Here is a 15,094-nt window from a genome sequence, read left to right as displayed (position 1 = left end):
TAACAATGCTAGCTATTATTAACATTATAATGTCACTTGGATCCTGGTGAAACATGCAAGGCTCAGGACAAAGCTTTACCCGGACTGAAGGCAGCTGGACACCAAGCACTCTGATCTTGATCAGTTCTAAACTATTTCTTCCACCTCTGCCCTCTGCCTGTGCCTTCTCTTCTTCTTTTCTTCTATTGTATTTACAGTCAAACCCTTACATGACACCACCGGTCACTTTCTAAGTTGTGCTACACAGAGTAAACACATCAGCCAAACGGCCAAGTCACCATTCCCATCTCAGCTGACTTAGACAGGGATGAGACTTTATTTCTCCAATAAAAGCAATGCTTTTCACACTTAAAAAAATTAAGAAAAAGAGGGGAGGTTATTCTTAATGTTTGTTAGTTTGAACACTCAATGTTATTCATATTTCTTTGAGTTGTGGGATGTTACTTTCATTCTAAAGAGAAAAAAGTGGAAGGGGATGGAAGAGGGAAGGAAGAAAGGAGGGAAGGAAGAAGGGAGAGAGGGAAGTGGGGGGGAGAAAGGTGAAAGGTGCTGAGGAGCTTACAGGCTGCCCTGGCAGTGATCACACACACTGAAAGAAGAATTTCCTTCTGCAGTTAGTGAGGGTCCAAGGAGGCAGCAGATAAAGGTAGACGTGCTGTCAGTTCCCGAGAGGTTCCAAGACTTTTGGACCAGGAAGCTGGCATAACAGTGCAAGTCCATATGATTTGCCTTGAGGGGGGCCCCTGAGCTCACTTGGGGAGAGGCTAAGCACTCCAGATTTCAAAGATGAATATACAAGGGGCATCCACTTTCCTCTGCTGCTGGTTCCCTGAGTGCCCTATCCAGCTGCTGAGGAGGGCAGCCCTTAACTAACTCCCTCTAAATTAGAGTGTCCACAGGTCCCCAGAGGTTCCCAAGTCTCCACAAGTAGTACTGTGATATGTCTGGGTCGGCGCACAGCTGATGTGTCTTATTTTATTTTATGAAGATCATATCATTTTGGGATAATGTTTAGGCAGTTTCTCTAAAGTTTTGGGTCCAAATTATTGTAAATAAGCATCTTTAATATACATACTAACATATGAAAGAAACATATGGGATGGAATTCAAACCAAGGAAATCTCAGCATTGCTTATACTCAGACTCCTGGTCTGTACCTTGTGATCTAAAAAAGGTTGGACATAAAAGCTAAAAGGCAACAAGGAAAGGCAGTAGATCAGAAAATGTGGTTAATATTAAGTGCCCAAAGTCTTGTGGTCCAAGACCTTGTCTGTCTGTTATCTGGATGTCCTCAGTTGGGGGTGGTTATCAGCACCTAATACGTAAGAGTGTTTCTTGTCATTTATTTTTCAAAGGTTGGCAATGCTATAAGGTCATTGCCCACAGGAATTTAACCTAGATAACACAGAAAAATAAAAAATTCCCTTTAGAACTTGGAACCATCTTTGCCCTGAGAGCTGCTTCAGGTCCTGCTCAGGATACGCGTGAGTTCTCAAGAATGTGCTGCCCAGATCTGTCTTTACTCTGGTGCTTTGCGTCCATGGAGAGGCATGTGAGATAGAAGGAAAGAGTCCTGGGAGAAAGAAGACATGATTCCAGAGCCTGGATTCTGGTATGATACAATTGTGTGATTCTGAGAAAACTGCCCTTCCATGCTTCTGTTTTCTCCTCTGAAAAGTGATGGAAGCTTTAGGGTCATTTCCAGCTATAGAATCAATGAAACTCAAAAGTTGTGACCCAAGTCAGCCTATATTGGTCAACATCAACCCTTGATGATCTTGTTAATCCATCCCAGTTTGGTCAGCCCATGTTGGCCCTTGTTGGCCGATGTCAACCATTACCTTTCCTAGAAATCTGTAGTCTCAGCTCCTCAATGTTCTTGCACCAATCCCTGCCCACGGCAAGTGTTCCATCTGCCTTCTCTCTGGTCAGACCTTGGAATTTGAATCTTAATGCATTTCAAAGGATTGGAACGCTACAGAATATGTTCTAGATCTGGGAAAACATTCTTCTAAAATTAAGATAAAGTAAAGACATTTTCACATAAATGAAAGCTAAGTGAATTAGTCACCAATATACTTGTACTACAAGAAACACTAAAGAATGTCCTTCAGGTTGAAGGGAAATAATACAAGATGAAAATTAAGATCTAGAGGAAGAGGCTAAACAGTATCAGAAATGGTAAATATGTGGGTAAATGTAGAAGATTATATATTTTTTCTTTTCTTAATGTCCTTAAAACACCAAAAGCTTAAATTAAAAATAATAATATTATGACAGGATTTATAATTTATAACTTATGAAGAATTAAAAGATATAAAACCTGTGACTTAAAATATAGGGGTAAGATTTTTACATGGAATGAAACTGTTGTGACTTTTTTTTATTTATGAAATGGGAAAAGTCAGATATAAAGAATAAAATGTAAAGTGATGAAACGTTAATTCTAAGTAGATTGTAATAAGGATGCATGTTGTAAGGCCAAGAGCAATCACTAAAAAGTAACACAAAGAGGCATAGCTAAAAAGCCAATAGAAAAGTAAACTATATCAACATGATAAAAGCCACAGTTAAAATTATAATGATGAAAAGTTAAAAGCTCAAAAAAAGAAAAGAAAAGTTAAAAGCTTTCCCATTAAGATCAAGACAAGGATGCCCGCTCTCACCACTCCTATAAGCATAGTACTATTCAGAGCAATAAGGCAAAAAAAAAAAAGCATCCAAATCAGAAAGGGAAAGTAAAATTTTCTCTGTATGCAAATGATATGATCCTATATATATATATATATATATAAAATCCTAAAGACTCCAAAAAAAAAAAAGCTTAAAGAGCTATTAGAACTAATAAATGAATTTAGTAAAGTTGCAGAATACAAAATTAACTTGCAAAAGCCAGGTGCATTTATATACACTAACAATAAATTATCTGGAAAAGAAATTTTAAAAATCCCATTTAATAATACCATCAAAAATAATAAAATATTTAGGAATAAATTTAACTAAGGAGGCAAAACATCTGTAGACTGAAAATTATAAGACATTGATGAAAGAAATTGAAGAAGATACAAATAAATGGAAAGATATTCCATCTTCGTGGATTGGAAGAATTAATATTGTTAAAATGTCCATACTACCCAAAGTCATCTATAGATTCAATGCAATCTGTATTAATATTCCAATGACATTTTTCACAGAAATTTAAAAAACTTAAAATTCATATAAAGCCATAAAAGACTGACTAGCCAAAGCAATCCTGAGAAAGAACAAAGCTGAGGCATCACACTTCCTGATTTGAATCTTTATTTCAAAGCTAAAGTAATCTATAAACAGTGTGGTATTGGTACAGACACATAGACAAATGGAACAGAATAGGAGCCCAGAAATAAACTCACGCATATACAAGTAACTAATATTTGACAAGGGAGTCAAGAATAGTCAATGGAGAAAGGATAGTCTCATCAATTAATGGTGATGGGAAAACTGTATCTTTACAGGCAAAAGAATGAAACTGACCACTATCCTACACCACTCACAAAAACTGAGTAGAAATGAATCAAAGACTTAAAATTTAAAACCTAAAACCATGAAACTCCAAGAAGAAAACATAGAGAAAAATTCCTTGACATTGGTCTTAGTGATGATATATATATATATATATATATATATATATATATATATATATATATATATATATATATATCAAGAAAAGCCCAAACAACAAAAACAAAAATAAAGAAGTGGCCTGCATCAAACTCAAAAGCTTCTGTACAGCAAAAGAAACAATCAACAAAATGAAAAGGCAGCTAAGCTATCCCTCCTGATTTTTGACCACCACAGCCAGTTCCAAACCTCTGCCCCTCCTACCAGTTTTGTGGTGGCTTCTTCTGGGTGTCCTTAGTTACAGGGCTTCTGTTCAGCTAGATCAGGCAATTCTCAATAATGGTTGTTCTGTAGTTTAGTTGTAATTTTGATGTCGTGAGAGGATGAAAGCACGTTTACCTACTCCACCATCTTGACTGGAATATCCAAGAGTAGACCTTAGTATTATCACCACACACACACAAAATAATGGTAATTATTTGAGGTAATGGAGGTGTTAACTAATCTTATTGTAGTAATCATTTCACTATATATACATATATATATATATATATATCATAATATATATATATAACATATATATAATATATATGATATATCAAAGCAAAAAAGAGAGAGCACTCTACAAAGTATCAGAATTAAAGATGAAAAGTCCGCATTAAAGAAAATGCATACACCATTCTATTTGTTCCTACTAGGAAAGTAGTTATTATTATCTGTGCACATTTTAAATTAAAAAGGTCTCCAAGAACATACTCCCTATATAAAAGGCAGCTGACTAATCAGGATCACACAGATACTAAGTGGAATATCTAGAAACTGTTAGTCTGATTCCAAATCTCCTGCTTTGGCACCAGCTTGCTATTTCACGGTGGGGAGCAGGAATCCTCTCTTCATTACTTTCAGCAATCACTGAGTGAGAACCCACTACCAGCCTTCAGAGGGAGCCCCAGACTCATGTCTCCTGCGGTGGACCCCTGGTCTCACCTGTCTAGAGAGTACAGATAAGGGCTGAACCCAACACCAAAATTCCAGTCCGTAAGGCTGGGTTAATACATTTCTTTTCAGGTTCCTCATATGATTCTGATCAAAAGCCAGGCTTGAGAACCACTGCTGACAATGACAGGCAGCAACGGACAAGCCTGAGAAGGTCATATCATCACCAGATTTGCATTTTAGAGACCAGGCTGTGGAAAGTGTGTGGAGGCAATAACAGTGCTAGTGGCAGCAAGAGTGATTATCTTCATCTTCACTGGTATAATATTAAGAACTTCACATGCAATAATTCATTTAGAGCTCCCAATAATTTTGTAAGGTAGGTATTTATACACCTGTGATACAAAGGAAATCAAGGTTCAGCGAGGCCTGAACATCAAATAGCCTGAAGTGTCAAATGGAAATTCAAACCCAGGTCTCTTTTATAGCCTTATCTTTTGGGAGAATTCATTCAATTTTGAAATTAGGGGAAAGAAAACCTGTGTGAAATAAAATATAATAAACCCTAAATATCTTTCATTTGTCTTGATTGAACTGAGAGGGGGAAAGAGAAAATCACCATTAGAACACTATAGAAATAACTGTTACAGGCAGCATCCACTGATGAATGCTAAAATTAAAGGGAGAACCAGAAAGTAAGGAAATGCTCAAGAAACCACAGGGTTATCATGAATATTGAATGAGTAAATTTGGGTACAGCAAGCCCCTTCACGTATGGTGCCCGACATCTAGTAGATACTGTACAAATCGTAGATGCTGCTCATTGGCTAAGTGGAGGAGGGTCCTGAAACTCAGAGCCCTGATGGCTCAGCGCCATCACCCTGCTCCACCAGTACAGGAGATAAAAATCTTGACACACTTGTACCCATTTAAAGGACAGAATTGTGCTACATTAATGGGTGGATACTAATGTACAGTCCACTGTTCCTTACATAAGCTCTCATATATTTGCTTGTACAAGGAGATAGGTATACAGAGATTTATTGCAGCAGTTTGTAATGGTAAAATAAAATTAGAAACAATCTAAATGTCCATCAACAAGAGTATGAGTAAGTGACATCAATATTCATTTACAGGTACACTGTATAGCTGTTCAAAAGAATAAACTAAGCTTAAATGTCTACTTCCTGAATAGATCTTAAGCACCATGTTGAGTGAGAAAAACAAGTTATAGGTGGATGCATGCAGTATAAAATATTAACATAAAAACGTGCAGCACAGTACTCTATGTAATAATAGTACAAACACCATGGGAATTATAAACACCAAAATCAGGATTGAGGTTTCCTCTGGAGAGGAAAGAGAAGAATGGAATCAGAAAGAGGCAGGCTGGGGCTTTTAACTTTGTCTGTAATGTTTTATTTGCTAAAGAAACAAAACAAAAACCTGAAGTGTATATATATGACAAAATGCTACAATTTCACAAACCTGAGGGTTGCTACATGGGTGTTGTTTATATTATGCTCTCAGATTTTCTGTAGATCAAAAACATATTATAACTTTTAAAAACTCAGCAGGCCTTGGTGATTAATCGAACATGTGGGTGGTAAGGGAGAGGGAAGGGTCTTGCATGACTCTCAAGGTTCTGCCTTAGATGACAGAGTGGTACCATTTGTCAAGATCGTTACTGTAGGACAATTGCCATCTTTAAGCAATCACCTCATCATATAAATCAGAAAAAAAAAAAAGAGGAAAGTTAACCTAATTCAAACCATGATTCAAGGTAACAAAGGAACTTTATCTTCAAAATAGAACTGGGGAAGTGATCTCAGCACATCTGTCAAGAATGAGCAATTCTGAGTCCTGGCTCAAGTATGCTTGTACAAATGACCTAATGTTCTCTCTTTATGTCTTTGCTGAATAAATAGAAATCATCATGTATGTAGAGGGAAGTGTTACATTGGTGCAAAAGTAATTGCTGTTTTTGCAATTATTTCTAACATTTTAAACCGCAATTACTTTTGCACCAACATAATAAAATGGATTATTTAATAATTATACAAAAGTTGAATGTAGAAACTCACTTAAAACCAAGAGAAACTACCCCATTTTTTAAAGAAAACTGAAAAGTGGTTAGTCAAAGGAATATTTTTGAGTTTACGTTAACCATGTGAAATATGAAGGGGAAATGCAGTAGCACGTAAACCAAAAATGCCTTGACAACGAACTGTCACATCTTGGTTGCTGCCAGATGGGAAGAACTGCTTTGAAAAAAGAAACTAGAATCACAGAATTATAGAATTGTAAACATGGAAGAGATTGTAGAAATAATCCAATCATAATCTCTTTATTTTGGAGAAGAGAAAGCTGAGTGTCAAATAAGGACGGGAATTTGCCTGAGAGAACACAAAGGTTAGGTGACGCCAGGTTCTAGAGTAGGTATCATCTTCCACATTGATGCTTTTTTAGATTTCAACTTTATTTATTCTGCATCTCCTCCCACTCCACCCATTTTTATTGTTCATTTGCCTGTAATGTATTTATTACTAGCTTTTAATGATTCAGTTACACAGTCTCTTATTTGAAACTCTTGGGGCCAGCTATGTCTTAGAATTGAGGTGTTTTTTTTATTTGCAATGGTAACATGGTATGTATAGAGTTTATTACTTAAACACTTGCAACAGGTGTGACCCAATAAGTCTGTTACTATTTCTACAGAAAATTGAATAAACCTTCACATGAATCGGGATAAATAAAGACCACAAGTAGCCTCACATTTGATCAAGGTAAGTGTATGCCACCCAGGTAGAATCAGGATTTTCCCCCAAGTAATTTATCAAAATCTTGAAGTTTTCAGAGCTTTTTGAATTCCAGAATTGTGGATGGGGCATAAATTTTACGTTTGGGAAAAAACTCTAAATGTATTAAGGATATATGTATACTTCACTCTTACTCCAGAGGTCTTAGTGAGGCCTTGTCTGTGTAGAGCATTGTTAGAAAGTTAGAAAGGACAGGCTGTCCCTACATCCTAATGAAATGCCCAATGCCATGGGAAGCTGTAGAAGGTAAGGGTGCCTAGACACCAGCATGAGGGAGGAATGAAATGTTCATTTGGAAAATAATTACTATGTAACTCCCTTTGTTCTGCAGGATATAGTAGTTTAAATCTCAGCAATAGGCATTTGTCTGCTCCTGGGACAGGCCACGCCCCTCTAATACTCTTCTATGTAGCTTTGCCCAGCCCCTGGCCCCTGCTGAAGAGCAGCCTATATGTTAGCCATTCTTGCATCACTTGATTTTGTTGTATGGCCTACCCACAGCTGGTGGACCCAAGGGGCAGCTGAAACAACAGCCTGTGACAGGCTTCATAGGACACCATGAGCATGACCATCAGCTTCCCTCCTCTGAGAAATGGCACTTACATTAGTGTGAGAGATATATGCACGCTGAAGCCATAGAGAAGCAGAACCCATAAGTAAGCAGAGGAATCAAGGTGGTAGAGAGAAACAAATGGGTGGAGAGAAGCCGAGATACATGTGGGGGAGATTGTGTGTCCATAAAAGTGATAAAGAGGGCTTAGCCAGTCCTACTTCTGCCTTGGATCCTGGCCAGCTCCATTTCTAACTCGCAGTATCCTTTTAATGAACGCCCTGTTTCATATGGGGGTCTGAGTGAGGCTCTGACCTTTGCACCAACAACCACTAAGGCACACCAAGTACCACTTTCCTGCCCAGGGTCTCACTACGGGTTGTCAGAAAGCAATCTCCAGTTTCCTTCCTTGAGAAATTGTAAAGAATGTTAATTATATGTCTGCTGGCACTGGTTCAAGGGGAGCCCAAGTGGCCCAGATCACCTACAAATACAGTCTCTAAACCTAGTTTATCCAGTCAGCAGACTTCGGTCTTGGTTTGACCCAAGCTCTCCCCTAATTGCAAAGGGTTGACCCAAAACATCCAGTTATTGGGAGCTGATTCTATGCAGAGATCCATGGATTGAAGCAATTTGAAAATACGAATCACAGGGATAGTTTAGCTTATTGAAAACAGTGACTTTTTTGGGGGGAGCGGTGATTCTTTTATTAACAGTAACTATTTTTGAACACCCAATGATGTCATTATGCAAAATTTGTGCGGCACTTTCTGGTCTTATGTTATAAAAGAGCTACATATACATATCAAAGAGAATATATATTCCAGTCAGCGTAGGCTGCTTGCAACTGAGGTTTTATTTTAAATTTAGTTATAGAAATGTAATAAACAAAACCTTTAAGGAGCCTGGTGGCGATGTCATTTTTACAAATACGATGAACTAAATTACCAAGACTTACCTGCTTGCTGGAAACAAATAAAATACTAAGTGATTTCCTTAAAATATTTGTAAAATGCATTAATAATTTCTCAAGAAGAAAAGAATGACTGGAGCCTGAAAGGAGAAGAAGCCAAACTGATCATAGCACTAAAGTCAGTTCCCACCATGAGCACATTTACCAAACTGGTGATCTCAAAGTTTGCTTTTTAAAGTTTCACTCCCAGCAGGGAATAAGACAAATCCAAGGCCAGATAGAATGAGGAGTGAGGAGTATAATAGAACCATAAAGATAGGACCCTTAATAATTGATGAAAGATTATCACTTAAAAAAAAACCAAAGACCACCCTCAGGTGAGTTTGACCACTGGTTTACACTCTCAGGTAATACAAGCACACATGGAATATCTGTGTAAAAAAGATCATAAAGCACTAAACAAATTTCAATATTTGCTACCATACAGCCCACATTCTCTGGTCACATCACACCGCTTCCAATGTGGTCAAAGGGGAAACTGGACAAGAAACAACCTTCCAGAGGTAGAATCAGGGGCCAGAGAGGATGATGGACAAGGGAGTTCTTGCCAGAGAATAGCTGGAGATGCCAGGTGGGCTGCTCACAGAACGCACTGCACATCACGCAGGGACATTATTCTGTCAAAGTCCTCTCTGCAGGACCTGAGGACTGCCACGGACTATGGCTGCTGGGTGAATGGGAGTTTGTACAGTAGTGGTCTTGTTCCTACTCCACCTTGATGTAATGGAAGGAGGTGAGAGGGGGACAACTTGTCTTTTGGTTTATGGGTTGTGGGACCACAAGGAGCCCTGGTTGGAACTGTTTAAAGGACTCTCCATTGCCCAGAGTTTCTGGACTATGAATCAGATAGGACTCTGGCTTGTTTCCTTTGGGGACAGGTGTATTTATTCTCCATGTAAAGAAGGGTGTGCCTGAGTAAGTTTGTGGCCAAAAATGTTGACTTTGACAGGAGTTCTAAACTGTCCCCTCATGTCTAGTTTCCTCTTCTTCTGAGTTTTAGCCAGGCATAGTGCATCCTAGCTAGGGATCCCACTTCCCTATCCCCTTGTAGGCAAAAGAGGCCATGTGACTAGATTTGGGATATGAAGGGAAGTTACATCTGCTTAAAGTCAAAAGCATTCACTCTGCACTTCTTCTTCCCCCTTCCCGTGGAATGAGAAAAGGGGGTGACAGGGACAGCCACATTGGATACAGAGATAGGAGCTCTAGAGCAGAGTCCCACCAGCCTGGGTTCCTGAATGATCCTGTGGAGCAGGCCAGCCTACCATCCGTGAACCACCCCCTTACTTTGGAAACTTTACACGAGAAAAAGAAAACTAAATTTTCATTTCATGAAAGACACTCTATTTTGGGGTCTCTTTGTTATGACAAGGAGATGTGTCTAGTCCTTAGGTACTGTTTCCATATATCCATTTATATTTTTAAATAACATAGATTTTATTTGTGATGGCTTTGATCTCCACATAGCTTTACATTTATCTATCCTGTTTTCTATTTCTACAACATGGTTTTAAAATAATAGGACTAGTTTCTCCAAGGTATGATATAAATGTACAGTCATAGTTAGACTGTACCCTTTACCTCCTCAGAACACATAAGCAATACAGCACCTCCCCATCAGTTACAGTGGGTTTTGCGGTGATGCTTCCAGAGATGAATCAGAATATCTGCCTAAATGTAAGGGAGGGAGGAGAAGACGACACATGGTATTATGTAATAAACCCCTCCCTGTCTGTGAGATATGTCACACAAAGCATTAGGCTAATATCTGTCACTCTGCGTCACTCCTACTGGGCCCTGTCTGCACTCACTGTCTTCCTGACTTGGCTATTTGGCTCTTGTGGCTGAGATTTCTCCATACTGCTTTCACTGGCTGTACATGATTACCACATTAGACACTGTACCTAACGGAAAGCAACCTCTTTACGATTGAAGTTGTATTTTTTAAGCTATGAGATGTCAGGAGCCAATCTGTGTCATGGAACCCAGAACTCTCTCACAGAGAAAATGCACCCTGGTTCTCATTTCAGAATAATATTATCAGGCTATACGTGGTCACAGCAGGGCTTATCTGGGTAAGCAATGGCCGCTGTTTTAGCCTCTACCCAACAGCACTGACTTACAGACTTGAAATCTTTGGGACTGTATGTTTTTATATAGTAACAATTCTGACAATTTATTGGGCTTTCTTTCCACAAAGTTTCCCTTGAGGGATAAAAGACAGAGAAGGTTTTTGTGTTGTTTTGTTTTTGTTTTGTAATGTTAAGCTGCCAATGGTTAGGTTAAACGGACTTTTGCTTTGAATGGCATGGGTGACTATGCAAGAGGGAGCCGTGGGGTGATGGTGAAAGTTGTTCACTGAGGTCTCCCTTGTCCACTTGTTAGGTCAGCCCTGGATACCATTTTTAAACATCATTTTTAACAGCATTTTTTTAATCTCTCTATACCCACAGACATGAGAAGTGGCCTCAGTTCTTCAAAGAGTTGTCTCCCTCTAGTGGCCAAGGATTTTTTAAAGACTCAAGCACACAAGAGAGCATGGGGCCACTAAGAAAATAAAGCCTGTACATTTTTGTGGGGAATATGAAAATAACCCTTGAATTCTGAAGCATCAAATTATCATATAATTTGATAAGTTTCCTCACCATCAATCTGGGAATGATAATATCAATTTCAAAGGGTTTTTGTGAGACCTCATCTAAGCATCATTAAATGAGATCAACGAAGGAGTGTTGCGATGCTGCAGCTGGGAGGCAGGCTAGGCTCACTTACTGGGAAGGTACTAGCTTTGGCACAGGAGCATAGAAGTAAAATGGCAAACGATTGTATGTCATGGATTATCACTCTCAAATAGTTGAAACCAAGAACCTTCAAATCTTCAAAGGTCAAGACCATGGATGTCAAAGGTAGGCTGTTGGGACAGTCTCTGGGGTGCCCTGTGATAGGCAACATAAGGGATCCCCCAAAGATTCCTTCATCCTATTTCCTAGACCCTGTGTATAACGTAGGTTACATGGCAAAGGGAAATAAACGCAGCAGATGGAATTAAAGTTGCTGGGGAGATTATCCTGGATTGTGGGGGTACATCCATTGAAGTCACAAGGGTCCTTAAATGGAGAAGAAGGATGTAGAAGAGGACGTCAGAGTGATGTGTTGTGAGAACTAGAAGAACTTGAACAAATGCTACTGGCTTTGAAGAGGGAAGACGAGTGTCACGAGCCAAGGAATGTGGGCAATCTCTAGAAACTGGAAAGGAAACCGATTCTTCCAGAACATCTCCAGAAATAAACACAGCCCTGCCAGCACCTTGGTTCCAGCCCCACAAGATCTATTTCAGATTTCTGACATCCAGAACTGTAAGATAATAAATTTGCATTGGTTTAAGGCCCTAATTTGGTAGTAATTTGTTACAGCAATAGGAAACTAATACACACCCTAATTGCTGACCTGGAGGAACTGTGAAATACTGCCAGACCTTGAATTTACTTACTACCAGAAATAACCCGCCAGTAAGCCTCATACCACGGGCTCTGAAGACTCAAATCTGACCGAGATTCAGATTTAAGACCACGGGTCCCCACGAGGTAGTTATTCAATGCTCCTTCCCACATTGAGAGGGAATGGTCCTGCCATTCTCCCTAGGCCTGGCCAGGCAATAAGCACGTTAGCGTGCCAAATGTCTTTCTTCTCTTACTGAATGAAAGGGCTGGATAAAAACCTCATTAGTCCCCTCCAGCTCTACAATTTCTATGAATCTATGAGTTATTGGCGATTCGAGCAGTTGATAAAGTAACAATGACACTTTTGCTTCTGCAGTTCTATCTGTTTCATGATGGATTCCATCAAAGCAAGACCCAGGGCTTCTGGCAGAAGCCATTTAGCTGTTTCCAGCCATTTAGCTGGATAAGAGTCCAGCCCTTACTGCCATGAGGAGGAAAAGGTGAAAAAACAATGAGTCTTCTTCCAAACTACCCCCAACGCCCCTACAAGGCCACACGTCCTTTCAACTTCTGCTCCAGCTGGAAGGCAGCCACCACAGGTTCCCCAGCTTACACGTGTGCCCAAGGGAAAGTGGGAGCAGAAGTGTCCTGCCCCACTGACAGGCTGCTGGAGAACAAAAGCTCTGATTCAGGGGCTGCAGCTTCATGGGTTCCGCTCACGGAAGGCTGCAAACTGAACCTTCCCACTGGAGCAGTATCACATCTTTGGCTTTCTTAAGTAAGTCTCCAATAAACTGGAGTCTCCAATAATTGCCAAGTGTGGTACTGTATTTCATTAAACCCCCAAATCACTACCACTGAGCTAATTAAGGCTTTCTTAAGGTGGTATATTTCCAGAATGAGTTACAAGAACTTTTATTCCCAAGCTGGACTGCTTTGCATCCATGCCATCCTTGTGGCACAGGAGGCTGTATCTGGGGTTCCAACATGATTTTTGTGGGGAGCCACTCCATTGGCTTTGGCTGAATCTTTGGAGAGCTCTGCTGTCTAAATTTTCACTCTGCCTCATGGTCTGTAAATGCCCCTTTCCAACTTCATTCCAGGCTTAAAACCAGTACAGAAAAGTTTATTCATGACTTTGATCTGACAGCATCTTGTTTCTATGGAAACCTAGCCTGCGCCATAAGCCCGATTCTATATTCCTACTGCCCAGTCTAACTAACACTAGCAAGTTTAAAGTAGATTTTCACCTTCCCTGGGTCTTCTTCACCTTTGACTTTTAGAGGCCGAAGTAGCTTTGTCGAACGCAGAATACCATATGCAAAGAGTTCACAAACCCAAAATGGCCATTTTATATGACGTGGTCTTCAAATATGAAAGCCCACTCAATAGTGAAGACAAACTTGGTGAATCCTCCAAGAAGGTCAAGTACACCTGTAAAGAGAAGGCTTCTGAGGCTGCACTCAAGCTTGACTGGAGTGCTGTGATTGATTGGCAAAGCCTGTGAGACTTGACAGAGGCCACAGAGCCACGTGTTCTCCCCAAATTGAACACTGTGTGTTCACTTCAGAGCAGAGCAGCATATTTAGTCTGTTATTCACATGGGCTTCTAGGAGCTCAGATCCAGGGGTCAAACAGGAAGGTCACAGGAGTCACTTCTGATCCCCCTAGAGCACAACAGGCTCTAGACTCAGGTTCCTTGGGACATGGGCACTGGTGCCCCAATTCCTTTTATCTGGGGCAAGCTATGTGCCTGTCTTGAGCACCTGATAAAAACCGTTAAGAGTTAGCCCTGTCCTTCAATGAGGGCCTGTTCTCCGTGGAGAGAATCCAACTTCCCCTTCCTGGAACTGGAAATTCCAAGAGTATTAATTAGGAATTTTGTTGTTGCTGCTGCAAGTGAAGAAACACTGGCTTGAATTGGTTTAGGTGAAATATGAGACTATCGTCAAGAGGTATGGTGATACCTCAATGTACCTCAAAAGAGGGGCAGGGTGCAACTGAGCAGGACTCTGCCACCATCTCCTGAGTCTAACTTGCTCTCTCATTGGCTTCAGACTCTCCCGGTGACTCTAGGTAACCAGCCTGTGTCTGTCTGCTCCTGAGCCTCCAGCTCCCAGAGGGGCTGACTCCTTTCGATTATTCCAGTCAGGCAAGTCAGGGGAGCACTTCTCAGGGCCCTAGCTTGCAGAAGGAGGTTCTGAGGACTGACCACCGGGACCAGGGCTAAAGTGGTCCGATTGGCCTAACTTGAGTATGGTGCCCACAGCTGGCTCACTTAGCCCAGGGAAGGGACAGGCCTGGGGACCTGAATAGCCAGAGCTACTCGCTGAGGCCCACCGCTCACCATCAGGTCCCCTCGGAAAATGAGCAGAGTAACCACCAGTTATCTCTCACTACAATCAGCACCCATGAGGCAGGACTGGGCATGGGAGCAGGAAACAAGTGGGCCAGTGAGTGGTACAGCCAGGACCCAGACCTGGGAGTCCTGAGAGTCTTAGCCCAGAGTTCTGCCCACCGCCAGCCTCCAGCTGCCTCTGAAAACAATCCAACAGCAGCCTGAGTGCGTCCTGACCCTGCATCCTTCTGTCTGAGCACAGGCTAGGAAGGGTCTGTCATCACCACCCAGACGTTAGAACAACACACAAGGGGTCCTGACCCAGGGGTCTCATGGAAACTGAAATCCAGCTCAAGCATAGGAGTAGAAAATAAAAGCAGATAGAAACCCAGTTGGGAGACATCCTCCTCGGAAACTGGCGAGTTCTTCCAACCCAAC

General features: G+C 40.7%; 1 protein-coding gene across 2 annotated transcripts in view; it reads right to left on the bottom strand.

Moving 5' to 3' along the window:
• ENPP6 (ectonucleotide pyrophosphatase/phosphodiesterase 6) overlaps positions 1–15,094 on the bottom strand; it is a 169,043-nt gene that overhangs the window by 103,073 nt on the left and 50,876 nt on the right. The gene's annotated exons all lie outside the window — the stretch shown is intronic.

Source organism: Rhinolophus sinicus, linkage group LG04 (genome assembly GCF_036562045.2).
Source record: "Rhinolophus sinicus isolate RSC01 linkage group LG04, ASM3656204v1, whole genome shotgun sequence".
Lineage (NCBI taxonomy): Eukaryota > Metazoa > Chordata > Mammalia > Chiroptera > Rhinolophidae > Rhinolophus > Rhinolophus sinicus.
Note: the sequence above shows the minus strand (reverse complement) of the source record. Positions and strands in the feature narration are given on the sequence as shown.